Source organism: Giraffa tippelskirchi, chromosome 9 (assembly GCF_054371585.1).
Source record: "Giraffa tippelskirchi isolate mGirTip1 chromosome 9, T2T-mGirTip1v1.2.pri, whole genome shotgun sequence".
NCBI classification, from domain to species: Eukaryota; Metazoa; Chordata; class Mammalia; order Artiodactyla; family Giraffidae; genus Giraffa; species Giraffa tippelskirchi.
Window position 1 is genome coordinate 124,893,188 of NC_137283.1, and position 16,836 is coordinate 124,910,023.

General features: G+C 37.7%; 1 long non-coding RNA gene across 3 annotated transcripts in view; it reads right to left on the minus strand.

The window, feature by feature from the left end:
- Positions 1 to 16,836, minus strand: part of LOC145520957 (uncharacterized) — a 315,163-nt gene that overhangs the window by 156,174 nt on the left and 142,153 nt on the right. For all 3 annotated transcript variants that reach the window (XR_014064947.1, XR_014064949.1, XR_014064948.1), the window contains 2 exons: positions 2,650 to 2,754; positions 994 to 1,101 (listed from right to left, as the gene is read on the minus strand). This is a non-coding gene — a long non-coding RNA (uncharacterized LOC145520957). The remainder of the gene's footprint in view (positions 1 to 993; positions 1,102 to 2,649; positions 2,755 to 16,836) is intronic.

The window sequence follows — 16,836 nt, forward strand, 5'->3', positions numbered from 1 at the left end:
ACAGGATGCATTCAGAAGTTTAAGTACTAAGATAAGGAATATTTGGGAATCAACTAATTAAAATCACGATTTCATTTATAATTTAAAAATATTATTAATTGTCATAATCAACTAACATATTTGCACTTTAAAATAAAGACAAGTAAATTCTATTTTTATTAAAAACCATGTACCTTTAAAAAATGATTAAACTGCATTCATACCATTTATTATCCCAGAAAGTACTAGCCAAAATCTTTGAAAATTGGAACAGCAATTTAAATGCTTAGCCTAGTACCTCTTCAAAAAGCCAGAGAAGAAGAGAAAATACAAGATTAAAATTACAGCAACTTTATTAATTGCTGCTCAAAATGTCAAATTTACATATGTTCAAATAAATCTAAATGGCAGAACCGACCACTAAGCATTTTTAGACAAGTTTGGAAAAATTAATTATGTTCTTTGTCTTAATAAAAACTTAATATTCCAAGCATTTGCCTTTTTGTCAAAGATAATAAATTTTATTAAGCTTATATAAATTATAAATTACACTGTACTGAATAATATGATAACTAAAAACACATGGAGAATGGGGTTAGCCTTCCTCATTGCATCCCTTCCAAATTTAAACGTAATACTAAGCAGTTGACTTAGAGACTTTTCCTCGTCTTCTTTTTAAAGCTGCTATTCATAAAAAGGTCAGTAGGTTGTCTTTTAAAATAAATCTGTAATCACTACAAACTGTCACTGTATCTGACCAAAATCATGATGAAATACCAGAGGCTAAGGCTTGAGTGTAGTAGCTCAGAGAGTTAGAATGAAACAGTAGATGGAAGAATTCAATGACAGGGGCCAAGACCTTTCCCAGTCCCTCAACTGAAACAACCTATTTGACTTTTGGTAGTCATAACCATGGCCATCTGAGCATTTCTTAATCCATAGTGACTCTCAACCATGAGCTCACACTTTCCAAAATAGTAGAAAACCACCATGAACCCATGGGTCTTAGGTTACCTTATGAATCTTGCTGGTAAAGTTTACAGGACATCACTATTTATTCTCCACAGCAGTGGGTTTGAACTTCCCCGTCCCCCAGACCATCAAAGCAATGCAACACTCCAACTGAAAGAATGAAATCATTTTAGAAACAGTTTCCATACAGGGGAAATAGGAAGATGCAGACCTACAAAATGTATCAAATTCTCAGCTTGCCCCCACATTCAGCATTTGTTTCTATTCCCCCATCATGACCATCAATCCATGAGCACTGCTATAAAGCTTTGCAGCAAACTGTCCTGACTAATCAAGTTTATATTGTAAGCATGCAATGCTCAATAAAATGGAACAGCTGCTGATAGAAAGCAGAGTCCCTTGGACTGCAAGGAGATCCCACCAGTCCATCCTAAAGGAGATCAGTCCTGAGTGTTCATTGGAAGGACTGATGTTGAAGCTGAAAATCTAATACTTTGGCTACCTGAGGCGAAGAGCTGACTTATTTGAAAAGACCCTGATGCTGGGAAAGATTGAAGCGGGAGAAGGGGACAACAGAGGATGAGTTGGTTGGATGGTATCACTGACTCAATGGAGTAAACTCCGGGAGTTGGTGATGGACAGGGATGCCTGACGTGCTGCAGTCCATGGGGTTGCAAAGAGTCGGACACAACTGAGCAACTGAACTGAACTGAGAAAGCTTCAGACACTCTGTTGACTTCTTATGGAGTAGAGTATGCCCCTATCTTGCCTCTAATCTTCCAGCAGTTCCCTCAGTCTGAGCATCCCCATCACAGCCATCTCTTCCATATCTACACATATGCATGCACACACAACACGCAGATGGGCATAGGCAAACTTCCATGTTCATGAGGCTTTAAAATTCTGATACTTCATCCTCACAATGACACCAAAAGCAAGGTACTATTGGCTCCACTAAAGATCATAAAAGTAAGGCACAGAGAAGTCCAAAGTCTGCCCAGGGTCTCAGAACTAGAAAGCAGCAAAATGAGGAATCCAAATCTCCAGTACCCACGTCATATCCCAGAGATGACTTCTACTTCTAAGGAAAGAGAGAATGGGCAGGAGTCCCAGAGTTATGAGACAAGCACTTCTCATGTGGACCACTGATGCTATTTAGATGATACTTTATCCCCAAAAGAATATTTCATTACATGTGTGTTAAGTCATACTGACCCATTTCCTTCCTTTACTGAGAAATATGGTAAAACAGTAAATCTGGATTTCAGCAAGGATTTGACTGCTTCCCTGGTCATAACCTTTTGGAGGCAGAAAATCTTAAGTAGGAGCTATCAGTGTTCCCAGATTTCTGAAGTTTTCTGGGAGATTCTGACCCAGTGAGAAGGGGATGGGAGAAGGGATTTGTACCTATAAAATGTACCCCCTGATAATGCTTGTCATCAGAGAAGTCTGGAGGATATTGGGCTAGGTTGGTTTTTCACAACCTCAGCTGTATGTTAAAATCACCTGGAAATCTTTAAAAAATGCTAATACCTCAGTTAACCCTAAAGACTCTGACTTAATTGGTTGGGGATAGGGACTGGACACCAGGATTTCTAAAAGTTCTTCAGCTGATTTGAATGCACTGCATATGTTGAAAACCACTAGGCACAATGACAGCATCATAAGACAGATCTGTGATGGATTGAATAACCATACCAGGACTTCCCTGGAGGCCCAGTGGTTAAGACTCCGAGCTTCAGCTGCAGGGGGCATGTGTTCAATCACAGGTTGGGGAACCAAGATCCCGCATGCCACATGGTCCTGCCAAAAAAGAAAGAAAGGAAGATTGAATAACCATGCCAAAGAAGATATCAGTTAACAGATTATGCCAACCTGTGAGGAAGTTCCTTTTAATTACAGGCTTTGATAGTGGTCCTTTCATCATCAAGGTTTACCAGTGACTTGGATGGAGGCAGGCTTAACAGATTTTTCTATTGCATAAAACCATGAAGAATAGTAAAGAGTTTGGATGACAATTAAAATCTAAAACACTCAAAAGGCTGGAGTGAAAGGAATACAACTGTTCTAAACAAATGACTGCATAAAGGTAGAAAGGGGTGACATGACTCAGCAACAGAGTAATTTGGAAAATCCTTAAAGGTTTTATCTGGCACTGAACTCAATATGTGCCTAGTGTGAGGTGTGACTACCAAGAATATTGTTTTCCATTAATGGTAAAATCGCATTTAGTATAAAAGAAGTGGTCATCCCAATCCAAATTGAAATCAGGGGCATCGAGAAAAAGAAGGACATAGATAAGACCATGCATTTGCAGAGGGGAGCAAAGAAGGTGGCCTACAGACAAGAAGAACAGAGGGACATGGCTACGAATGTTTGGGGGCTCATGTAGAAGATGAAGAAGATGAATTAGATTGGTTCTGAAGGTATGAAGAACTTAGTTAGAACTTTCCTGCTAGCTCAGATGGTAAAGAATCTGCCTGCAATTCAGGAGATGTGGGCTCGATCCCTGGGTAGGGAAGATCCCTGGAGAAAGGAATGCCCACCCATTCCAGAATTCTTGCCTGGAGAATTCCATGGACAGAGGAGCCTGGTGGGCTACAGTCCATGGGTTTGCAGAGTTAGACACAACTGAGCAAAAAACTCTTTCACTTTCAAGAACAATAAACAGAAGCTATAAGAGAGGTTCCACATGAACAAGTGTTTTCCAACAATAGTGCCTAGAAGCAATGTGAGCTGCTTGGAAAGCAATGGAGTCCTCATCACTGAGAATATTCAAGAACTAGCGGGAAGAAGCTGAAGGTGGTCCCATCTTCCTACCCGACACTTCTTTCTGATCCACTTGTTGCAAAGTTCAGAGTTGATCAGAAAATTTACTAAACATCCACTGGATCCTTGGACTTGCTTGTGTTATAGAAGAATCAAGCTGATCATTCTAAGCAGTCAGTCTCCCTTGTTCTTTCCCTTTCGTTTCTTCCTTTTTTGTTGTTGTTCAAACCCAGTAAACCCCTATTTCTCTTTCCCTTCTAGTTAGTTGCACTAGCCCCTAACAGGAAAAGACTCAGTCTTTGAATTCTAACAATACTCAGTAATTTGGTAAGTTATAATTGACACCCTTTTTCATACTGCTTGTTCTAAAATAGTTTCCTCCTTTTTCCTGAGTTCTAACCAAAAATATTATCAAATTATGCATAAATCTATGCCCCAATGACATAGGAATTGTACATTTGTTCCTGTCTGTCTAAATTCTGCTTAAATTTCAGCCTACCCACCAAGCACTTTGCTCCCTTACCTCTTCTGACAGAGGGAGGTTGTTCTGTCAGTTCAGAAATAGTTTCCATTTCAAAAAGGCTTCTCTCTACTTTCACCTGTATTTCTACCATTGTTCCTCAGTGGGAATGATCCAATTTTCAAAATCAAACAGGGCTCCATATTATTCATCCAGATCAACATATTAAGATCTGGAAAGTTTTATTTCTATTCAATGAGACATGTATCATGTGCCCACTTTGTCAAGTGCACTCTGACCTTGAAACTTTTCAGAAAAATATGCACAATTCTAGACTCGCTAAGAATTTTCAAACTGCTGGTCGTTCACTCACTTCTACAACAAGCAAGCTCATCGCTGATGCCTGGATGGAGTGGAGAAAAAAGACTGACCTGATCTTTGTTCTCACAGAACACAGTCTCTGGGGGAGAGCATCAATCAAATGATCACCCCCCCCCAAAAAAATGTGAAATGCAAACATAATCAGTGCTGTAATGAACAGTGCATGGACCTTTTAGAGCAAAAGAAGAACTTAACAAAGAGACAGGTTTGGGGAGAAAATGGTCTTGATGGTTAAAGGAAACATTTTCAGTATCTCAGTACAATTTTAACCGAAGTGAGATGCTAAAAATTCAGTCCTTAGAAAAGTCTTCTCCCCACTCTGCTGTCATTCTCAAGCACATAACCAGTTTTATTTTTCATATAGCATTGATCTTTTTTAATTATCATTTATCCTCATATTTTACATTTTTATTTTATGTCCTCCACTATAATTAGGTTTGCAAAGAGTCGGACATGACTGAGAAACTCACACACACACGCACACACACACACACACACACACTATAACTAAGCTCCAGAAGGGCCATTTTTCCATCGACTTCACCACTGTATCTTCAACCCCATACATAGTATTTACTCAAATAATATTTATTGAGAATTGTTGAATATTTTAAACTTGCTAATTTGTAAATAAGTTGTCATTACTAACTTATGAGAAAAGTGGTGCTTAACAATTACAGAAAGTCCATTTGTGACATTTTAGAACCAGAAAAAGTATTAATAATTTGAAAAGGAGCTTTTCTTTAACATAAATATTGATTTTCTATAGTAGATATTAACATTTCTTTAGACAACCCAACTTGAAGCTTGAGTTGGATAAAAGTGGATAAATGTCATCCCCTATGGGTGTCTCCAAAAACTGTGATTATCATCAAGTTTTGGTTTTTGGTTTTTGTTTGCAATATAGTTGCTTTATAATGTTGCATTAGTTTCAGGTGTACACTACACAGCACATCAGTTAATCATACACATATGTCTACTCTTTCTTACACTCTTTTTCCATATAGGTCATTGGTGGTGGTTTAGTCGCTAAGTGGTGTCTGACTCTTGAGACCCCATGGACTGTAGCCTGCCAGGCTCCTCTGTCCAGGGGATCCTCCAGGCAAGAATACTGGAGTGGGTTGCCATGCCCTCCTCCAGGGGGTCTTCTCCACCCAAGGATCAAACCTGCATCTTTTATGTCTCCTGCATTGGCAGGTGAATTCTTTACCACTAGTGCCACCTGGAAAGCCCCTGTTAGGGGCAGAGTGTCTGCTAAACCTTGCCCACAGAATCTACATGACTCAGGCTCAGCCTTCCAGCCTCAAAGCCATGTGTCTGCCAGGAGATATCACCTGCTGAGACAGGGCCTCTCACCTGTACTGTCCTCAGTACCAGCGAAGAGAGGTGGCTCTCTCCTCTGACCAGGAACTGCTTCATAGAGCAAGGAGCCTCTGAGACCCAGGGTACACGGCTACCTGTAGCCTAATGTATTCCTTCCTAAAGCACAGTCTGAGCACCTGGAAGCCTGGAGCTCCTTGTCCGAATAGGCTCACGCCTGCTTTAAGGCCCTGCACAAGCTCAAGGGCAGATGGAGCCACCACGCACACCCTCGGGTGCTGTAAGGAGACTAGGACACAGTTGTGTGAGGTGTCCTCAGTACTGCAGGAGAGAATCTTCATATATGGTAAGAGAGATAACTACCAGGTAAGAAGTGGGAGGGTATGGGCCTCCTTTTGCCCATCTCTGACTCTGCCCTGCAGTTGTCACCCCTCTCCCTGATGCTGTGGTAGCCTTTCTTTGTCTTCTCTTCCCAAAGCAAATGTGACTTAAATTTGCGTTTTCTCAAGGTTAGTGATATGCTTTCAAATAGGTCTCAAGTCCGTCGCCTCTTCTTTGTTCTCAGCACTACTTTCCCATCCCTTTACTCTGGTATGCTTCTAATGCTTCTAAATGCCTCTACGTTGCTTTTTCCATGATTCCCCATCCTCCATCCTACTCTACAATCATGAGAAGTTTTCCAGATTTGCTAAAAGTCCTCTAAAGATCTCCAGCCCTTTTGAATAGACTTTAAAATCTTTAGAGCATATATGTGGGTCTCCAGCTCCAGTCTGACACAGGGAAGCTCCATGCTCTTCCTACCTCCGCTCCTTCTCACATGCAGTCAGCTCAGTTCATGGCACAGTCTCCAGTTACATTCATATCCCTGGTCTAATGCAAGGGTCACCAACTTGGGATGCCTTCAGAACCTTCATCTGAGGCAGAGACTTCTCCTGAGAGCCCCCATAAGATCACTTCTCTGTCACAATCCTGTACTTTAATCTGAACGACTAAATCTCTTTGAAAGCAAGGACCAGTTATTTTGGCTTTCTACTCCCAAAGCCAGACACGTAGATGATTTTTTTTATATTTATTAAAATTATCATAAGTGACTGTATGTAAGACACTCAGACTTTGAAAATCTTCTGTAATCATTTTGAAAACAGATCACTTTCTACTTTTGGTTTGGAGAGCTGTATTTATTATTCTTAGCTTAACACAAAATAAAGACCCGGAGGGTAAAAATACACAATTTACATAAGTGAAAATGCTATTAGTAAACAAATACTGTGAAAAATGCTCATCCATGCTAGTAATCAGTAAATGCAAATTAAAGCAATGTTGAGAAACATGTTGCACATTAAGCTAGCCAAAAATATTTAATGACAAGACCTAAGGTTGATGAGAGTGAAATTGTTACATCTCTGACTGTTGCTAGCATTGCAAATTGGTACAAAATTTTTGGAAAGTAATTAGCAATATTTGCTTAGAATTCATAAAGATATTCAGACCTTTTGACCCAATAACTGAACTCAAGATTTAGTCTACGCAATACTAGTCTTTAAAATGGAAGAAAATGCTACAAAATTTTCAGTGGTGTATTGTGATAGCAAAATACCAGGAACCATCTAATTGCCCAAATGTGTCTAATATACATAAACATAAACTAGAATATATATTTACTATTCATATTAACAATAAGGAATTCACATAAAAAACAAGTTTCTAAAAATCCTACAAATTAAGAAGACAAAAAAGTCAGCAGAAAAGTATCTGGACAAGCATAAAACAATTTTTTATTTTAAAAATGAAAAAATATGAATGATTATTAGATATTGAAAGATGCTCAGTTTTATTAGTATTCAGGAGAATGTTATCAAAATCAAAGAAAACCATCATTTACACTCATCTAATTGGCAAATACAAAAATATGACAACCAAATGTTGATTGCCCATAACTCATGATCCAGAAACTGAATCTACATAGCTTAAAGAATTGATAATTACACAAGGAGATATGTACAAGAAGGTTATAAAACAACCTTTGGTACTAGCAAAATACCAGAATAACTCAAACATCTATCAATAGCAAAATAGATAAATTATAGTATATTCCATGATGGAATACTAAAGAACACTGGAATACATTTTACAGTGCAACAAGATAGAAGAATCTAGGATTAAAATGTTAAGTGCCTGAAAAGAAGTCACAGAAAAGTAAATAAAGTATGATTCTATCTACAGAATATCTTAATGCACAACTAAATTTACTGGTTAATTATTGTTTAACTTATTAGTTACAAATATACTCATGCAGAAAAACTGCAATTTAAAACAAGGAAAAATAAGCACCAAATTCAAAATAATTCCCTTTGAGGAGAGTAAGAAAAAGAAAAGTGGGAGGAGGACTTAGAGGATTCACAGGTAAATAAATTTGCATTTCTTTAACTAAGTGGTTCACATAGGAGGATTTCTTATGTTATACTTTACATATCACACATATTTTATAATATATTTTTATCATTCAATGTTTAAAAAGAAATTACATCTGAAAACATAATCAGGTCACAAGATGGCAAATAGAGTATATACTATCCATATAAAATCAGGGCATACGGATGTAAATGGTAATTTGAGATGTAGAGAGTGAATCAGTAATCTAGGAAAAATATACAGGATGAGTTATATTTGATTGGAAAGACTGAAACTTCTGTATGATTATATACAATTTCCATATGGCAGAAGAAAGTCACAAACCTCCCATTTTGGAGAAAAAAAGAAGGTAGGTCCATTTGGTGGGATTGAATTAGAATATATTGTACCTCTGGTATTTCTCCCTGCATTTTCTTTTTGCCTCAGAGGCCGTTTAAAAAAGAGAGAAAGCAAGGAAATATTCTGGAATTTGAGTTTTAAAATAGGCAGTAGGAACTTCTAACAGAGGAAAAGATTGAAAGTCAAGGCTATTGATTTGCCTGAACTGGATATGTTAGAAGTCATTGAAGCAAGCTGGGCTTAAAATGTATGCAATTAATAATAGATGGTAACAGTAGTCAACGACGAGTCTGACTATACTTGAATGAGTATATCCCCAAAAGGGTAAAAACAGAGCACTTGAAACCTTACAGTTAGCACCAGGAAAGTATAAACTGATCTGCATAGGCATAACTCATGGCCAAGCCCAACTCCATCTTATCACCAGATGCAGCGCAAGATAGATGAACATCAAAGACACGGTGGATACGTTACCCCTCAGTGGATGCCTGAGGATGCTCTCTGGCCATACACCCTTTCCACCACTGCCTAAACACAGCATAACACCAGGTGAAACTGAGATGTTACTGAAAGGTTGTTGCTGAACCATGAAAGACGCCGGGATTCTTGGCCTCTGGCGGAGAAGAATTCAATCCGGGGCCAGAGACGAGCCTTGATTGCTCAGAGCTTTTGCATAATAAAGTTTTATTAAAGTATAAAAGAGATAGAGAAAGCTTCTGACAGAGACATCAGAAGGGGGCAGAAAGATTGCCCCCCTGCTAGTCTTTAGCTGGATGTTATATAAACATTAGCAGTCTGCTAATTAAAGAAAGGAAATGTCTCAAAACTCAGAGAATAGCACCAGGTGAGTCATCCCAGGCAATAAAATGATTGACATGAATCTTGAAGAAAGGCAGATTACCATACAAATATATAGTTTCATTAACATAGATTAGGAGAACAATGTATGAGTATAACATACTAGTTTGTCAAGTCAGTTCTGAGCCTAAATCTGAGCCTTTAGGCAGAACCGACTTGAAGATAGAAACTAGGGTAAATGCATAGTACATTAACATAGATTAAGAAATGCTTTGGTTAGCTCAAGGTTTGAGAAAAGTTAAGTTCAGGTGGAACCAGGTGTCATTATGGCAACACAGAATTTTAAGAGAAACCTCTTTTTAAATTTGTATAGAGAAGGGGAAAAAATGTAACACTAGTTTGTTTCCTCCTGCCTCTTAAGAGAGAGATAAAAAATGTCTGACACTTGCAGCCTATTTCCTCTGTTTGGAGACCCCTGGCCTTCCTGCCTGTTACCCTCTCATTACCCTGAGCAGAGAGGGGAGACATCATCCTGAGAGAACTTGAAGATTGGGAGAGCAGTGAGTTGACTGAGAAATCATTTCAAAAATCTGCATCAACCTGGAAGTGACTCAGAGGTTTCAACATTAGCAACAGGACTTGGAATGGAAATAAAGCTAGTGATAAAAAATAATAATAAAGGTTTGGTTGTTGCACAGAACTTGGGAAATGTCATAATCACTGTCTATGTTTTTTGAGCCCATTAAAGAGAAATGTGTGGGTTTGTATAAAAACATCTTGAAAGGAATAGTGTATTTTTTATTCATACTTTATATGTTTCTATATATAGCCTAAAATATTTTACAATGAACATATGTTTCTTTTGAGACTACAGAAAGTTATGAAACTAATTCCATTTTGAGAAATGAAAAAATGTAAATTTGGTACTGTCACCCATCACTCCCTCCCAGCACTGTCTATTCAGAACCTGAATTAATTGTAGTGTATTTTTCATCTACATGGGGATAATTATCTTTTTAATTCATTTATTTTTAATTGGGGGAGACTATCAAAAAATTTTAAATGAACTCTATAAGCCAACCATATATTCACCAGTTAGAGAAAAATGTGATTAATTCTAGTGTAAATCTCTCCCATAAACAGTAATTTTTGAGCATGAATTTGGGGAAACAATTTTGTATTTTAGCATGAGTTTCAAAATATTTCCTCATAAAAATTTCAATGTTTCTGAAAATTACATTAGGTTTAAATCTCCAGAAAATCCCTTATTTTAAGAAAATAAATTTTTTTGATGTAAGAAAATTATTGCTTGATGTTTTAATAAATGATCAAATTTTGTACAAACTGATTCCCCAAGATAATAATCATTGGGAAATTTTTACTGTTAAAGGAGGAGCCTTGATATTAGCATTTATGACCTAAAGTCATTTCTTGAATTATATTTCTTGACTTTTTCCCTAGGTTTTTATTTATTTTAACACTTTATTAAGGAATATTTCAAATACATATTAAAGTAAACAGAATGGTATAAAAAATCTCTGTAAGCCATCACTTAACTTAAATAGTTATCAATTTGTTAGGTAGTTAGAATAGGAAAAAGGAGTCCAGAATGGCAGTGGTTAAAAGACAAGGAAGGGAAAAGCCCGCAAAAATAGAACAAAGGAAGGTCAGAGGACTGGAGTGAGGACCTCAGGTAGAACAAACAGCACTCATGGCCAGCCCAATTTACATAGGGCAGGCCCAGGGGGAGGAAAAAGCATGTAAAAAGAGGAGCCAAAGGACCAGGGGTCTCTCTCTCTCCCACACGCACGCGTATACGCACTTTCTCTCTCTCTCTCTTCTCTTCGTATCTTCTGGGTTGGCATGCCCTCAAGCCTCAAGGATGTATTTTCCTTTATTTTCTAAATAAAACCGATCTGTCCGAGAACTATAACATGGTCTGTCTGAGAGCTGTGACACACCAAGGGCTTTAACGTCTGTCGCTTAAAATTTTTGTTGAGACGAGACTGAACCAAAGGAGATTACACTCCCCTGACAAATTCATGGCCAATCTTATTTCATCTATGTCCCCGACACTCCTCCTGTTCATAACTATTTTTAAACATCTCAGACATGATATCATTTCAGATATTCTAACATTTTGCTAAATAGAACTCATCACTTTAGGTAAAATATTTAATTTTACTTATTACACTCCTAACATTGAAATATCATATTAGATAAATTATTTTTAAGATTAAAATGTAAAAGATAAGCAAGAAGGCTACCAGTAACTTGAAGTAGGAACAAAAAACTCACAAAAATGATTATGAGGTGATACTAGAAATTAATAAGAAAATGGTTGACATTTTAAAGCATAGTGTACATGAGACAAAAGTATCTGATTACTGCTGAAGAACAAATTAGTGACCCGAAAGATGCATAAAAAACTCTGCCAGAAGGCAGCAGGAAAGCAAAAGTACATTGAAATAGAAAGAAAGGAAAGATGAGTTTTTAAATATATAAGTACTTCAAAGGGTCTTCTCTGGGAATATAGAAAGCACAGAAGTAGAAGAAAAAATAAATATTACTATGCAATTCTTATTCTTTGCCAGCCATTCCTCTAAGCACTTCATAGGCATAAATTTCACTTAACTTCTATTAAAATCCTAAGAAAAAGGAAACATTATTATTCTCACTCTACAAATGAGGAAATTAAGACACAGGATAGAAACTGAGTGATTCACAATTTAATAAGTAATACAGCATTTAAACCTAGATCTCTCTAACTCTAAACCACGTGACCTTATCTATTACAATATGCTCTCTTTCATGGAAGAAAGCAAATATTCCTAAAATAGTGATTATATATTTCCAAGAATTAAAGGAAGGTTAAAAACTTTAATTTGAGAAATGGTCATAGAATGCTAGACAGGATAAATCAAGTCTCCACCTGAGAACATTATAATAAGATTTTAAAATATAAGAGATCAAGAGGATAGACTAAAATCTTACAAAAAGAAAAAGCAGATCATTTATATAAGAAAGAACATACACAAGAGAGTAATGGAATAATACTTCTAAAAGAAATAAAGAAGAAAAAATTTTGATCTGTTTTATATCTAGCTAGAAAAGAATTTAAATGTGAGCATTTAATAGACATCCTCAGAAGTTTTGTGACATACTGACACACTTTGAAAACACTTTTGAAGGAATATTTAGCTCTACTCAATTACTGAATATATTGAGATACTCCTGTTCTTGATCAGTAGCAAAAATAAACCCTCTCTGGAGGAATATAATGCCATACAGAGGCTGAAATTACCCATAAAACTTTTCATACACAATACTTGGCCTGCAATTGAAAAAATAATTAGTAGGCATACAAGGAAACAATACCCCATGGCCAAAGAAAAACAAACAATAGAAACAGACCCAGAGGGGACTCAGAGATTGACATTATCATATTTGGACTTGAAAACAACTCTAATTAGTTTTAGGAATTTAAAAACAAGATGAAGTTTCACCAGAGAGTTACCAAATATAAATTTGATAGAATATATCAGTATTACCCATGGACATCCTAAGAGTAAAAAATACAATACCAGAAAATAAGAATTTAATAGTAGAGCTTGAAGCAAATTAGTCACAGCTGAAGAAAAGATTAATACAATGGAAAATGTCAGAAGAAATATGCAGACTGGAAAGAAAGAAGTAAAACTATCTGCAGATAACATGATTTTATATATAGAAAATCCTAAAGTGCATACACATATACATGCTATTACAACCAATAAAGAAAAGTTCAGCAAGGTTGCAACATTCAATATAAATACAAAAAAAAATCTATTGTATTTCTATGCCTGGTCAATAAACAATCCAACTAAAATTAGGAAAGCAATTCCATTTGCAATAGTATCAAAAAGAAAGAAATAGGCATAAATTTAGGAAAAGAAATGCAAGACATGTACTTTGAAAACTATCAAACATCAGTGTAAAAACCAAAGAAGAGCTAAATAAATAGAAAGACATTCTACATTCACAAATCAAAAGGCTTAATATGGTTCAGTTCAGTTCAGTTCAGTTCAGTCGCTCAGTCGTGTCCGACTCTTTGTGACTCCATGAACCGCAGCACACCAGGCCTCCCTGTCCATCACCAACTCCCTGAGTCCACCCAAACCCATGTCCATCAAGTCAGTGATGCCATCCAGCCATCTCATCCTCTGTCGTCCCATTCTCCTCCTGCCCTCAATCTTTCCCAGCATAAGGGTCTTTTCCAATGAGTCAGCTCTTCGCATCAGGTGGCCAAAGTATTGGAGTTTCAGCTTCAACAACAGTCTTTCCAATGAACACCCAGGATTGATCTCCTTTAGGATGAACTGGTTGGATCCCCTTGCAGTCCAAGGGACTCTCAAGAGTCTTCTCCAGCACCACAGTTCAAAAGCATCAATTCTTCTGTGCTCCACTTTATTTATAGTCCAACTCTCACATCCATACACGGCCACTGGAAAAACCATAGCCTTGACTAGACGGATCTTTGTAGGCAAAGTAATGTCTCTACTTTTTAATATGCTGTCTAGGTTAGTCATAACTTTCCTTCCAAGGAGTAAGCGTCTTTTAATTTCATGGCTGCAATCACCATCTGCAGAGATTTTGGAGCCCAGAAAAATAAAGTCAGCCACTGTTTTCACTGTTTCCCCATCTATCTGCCATGAAGTGATGGGACCAGATGCCATGATCTTAGTTTTCTGAATGTTGAGCTTTAAGCCAACTTTTTCACTCTCTTCTCTCACTTTCATCAAGAGGCTCTTTAGTTCTTCTTCACTTTCTGCCATAAGGGTGGTGTCATCTGCATATCTGAGGTATTGATATTTCTCCCGGCAATCTTGATTCCAGCTTGTGCTTCATCCAGCCCAGCATTTCTCATGATGTACTCTGCATATAAGTTAAATAAGCAGGGTGACAATACACAGCCTTGACGTACTCCTTTTCCTATTTGGAACCAGTCTGTTGTTCCATGTCCAGTTCTAACTGTTGCTTCCTGACCTGCATACAGGTTTCTCAAGAGGCAGGTCAAGTGGTCTGGTATTCCCATCTCTTGAAGAATTTTCCAATTTATTGTGATCCACACAGTCAAAGGCTTTGGCATAGTCAATAAAGCAGAAATAAAACTTTTTCTGGTACTCTTGCTTTTTCGATGATCCATCAGATGTTGGCAATTTGATCTCTGGTTCCTCTGCCTTTTCTAAAACCAGCTTGAACATCTGGAAATTCACGGTTCACATATTGCTGAAGCCTGGCTTGGAGAATTTTGAGCATTATTTTACTAGTGTGTGAGATGAGTGCAATTGTGTGGTAGTTTGAGCATTCTTTGGCATTGCCTTTCTTTGGGATTGGAATGAAACCTGACCTTTTCCAGTCCTGTGGCCACTGCTGAGTTTTCCAGATTTGCTAGCATATCGAGTGCAGCACTTTCACAGCATTATCTTTGAGGATTTGAAATAGCTCCACTGGAATTCCATCACCTCCACTAGCTTTGTTCATAGTGATGCTTCCTAAGGCCCACTTGACTTCACATTCCAGGATGTCTGGCTCTAGGTGAGTGATCACACCATCGTGGTTGTCTGGGTCAAGAAGAACTTTTTTGTACAATTCTTCTGTGTTTTCTTGCCACTTCTTCTTAATATGTTCTGCTTCTGTTAGGTCCCTACCATTTCTGTCCTTTATTGAGTCCATCTTTGCATGAAATGTTCCCTTGGTATCTCTAATTTTCTTGAAAAGATCTCTAATCTTTCCCATTCTATTGTTTTCTTCTATTTCTTTGCACTGATCACTGAGGAACGCTTTCTTATCTCTCCTTGCTATTCTTTGGAACTCTGCATTCAAATGGGTATATCTTTCCATTTCTCCTTTGCTTTTCCCTTCCCGTCTTTTCACAGCTATTTGTAAGGCCTCCTCAGACAGCCATTTTGCTTTTTCCATTTCTTTTTCTTGGGGATGGTCTGGATTCCTGTCTCCTGTACAATGTCACGAACCTCCATTCATAGTTCATCAGGCACTCTGTCTATCAGAGCTAGTCCTTTAAATCTATTTCTCATTTCTACTGTATAGTCATAAAGGATTTAATTTAGGTCATACCTGAATGGTCTAGTGGTTTTCTCCACTTTTTTCAATTTCAGTCTGAATTTGGCAATAAGGAGTTCATGATCTGATCCACAGTCAGCTCCCGGTCTTGTTTTTGCTGACTGCATAGAGCTTCTCCATCTTTGGCTGTAAAGAATATAATCAATCTGATTTCGAAGCTGACCATCTGGTGATGTCCATGTGTAGAGTCTTCTCTTGTGTTGTTGGAAGAGAGTGTTTGCTATGACCAGTGCGTTCTCTTGGCAAAACTCTATTAGCCTTTGCCCTGCTTCATTCTGTACTCCAAGGCCAAATTTGCCTGTTACTCCAGGTGTTTCTTGACTTCCTACTTTTGCATTCCAGTCCCCTATAATGAAAAGGACATCTTTTTTTGGGTGTTAGTTCTAGAAGGTCTTGTATGTCTTCATAGAACTGTTCAACTTCAGCTTCTTCAGCATTACTGGTCGGGGCATAGACTTGAATTACCGTTATATTGAATAGTTTGCCTTGGAAATGAACAGAGATCATGCTGTCATTTTTGAGATTGCATCCAAGTACTGCATTTCAGACTCTTTTGTTGACCATGATGGCTACTCCATTTCTTCTAAGGGATTCCTGCCCACAGTAGTAGATATAATGGTCATCTGAGTTAAATTCCCCCATTCCAGTCCATCTTAGTTCACTGATTCCTAGAATGTCAGTGTTCATTCTTGTCATCTCCTGTTTGACCACTTCCAATTTGCCCTGATTCATGGACCTAACATTCCAGGTTCCTATGCAATATGGCAATATTCTCCAAACTGATCTACAGATTCAGTGTAATCCCTGTCATAATCCCAGTTGCTATCTTGACACACTAATTCTAAAATTTAGATAGAAATTCAAGGAACCCAGAATGGCCAAAATATCTTGAAAAAGAGGAAAGTTGGAAGACACTCCTCTTTTATCCAATGTTTATTTATTTATTTGGCTGCATGGGATGATAGTTGAGGCATGCAGGATCTTTGGTTACAGCACATGGGCTTCTGTCTGTGGTGTGTGGACCTAGTTGCTCTGTGGCTCGTGAGACCCTAGTTTCCCAACTAGGGCTTGAACCCAAGTCCCCTGCATTGGAGGGTGGACTCTTAACCACTCGACCACCAGGGAAGTCCTGGAAGATTCACACTTCTAATTTCAAAACTTACTACAAAACTACAAAAATCAAGACAGTATGGAACTAAGCACATTGAGAATATAGAAATGAAACCTTGCATTTACAATCAGTTGATTTCAGCAGTGGTGCCCAACACAAGTCATTCGGTAAA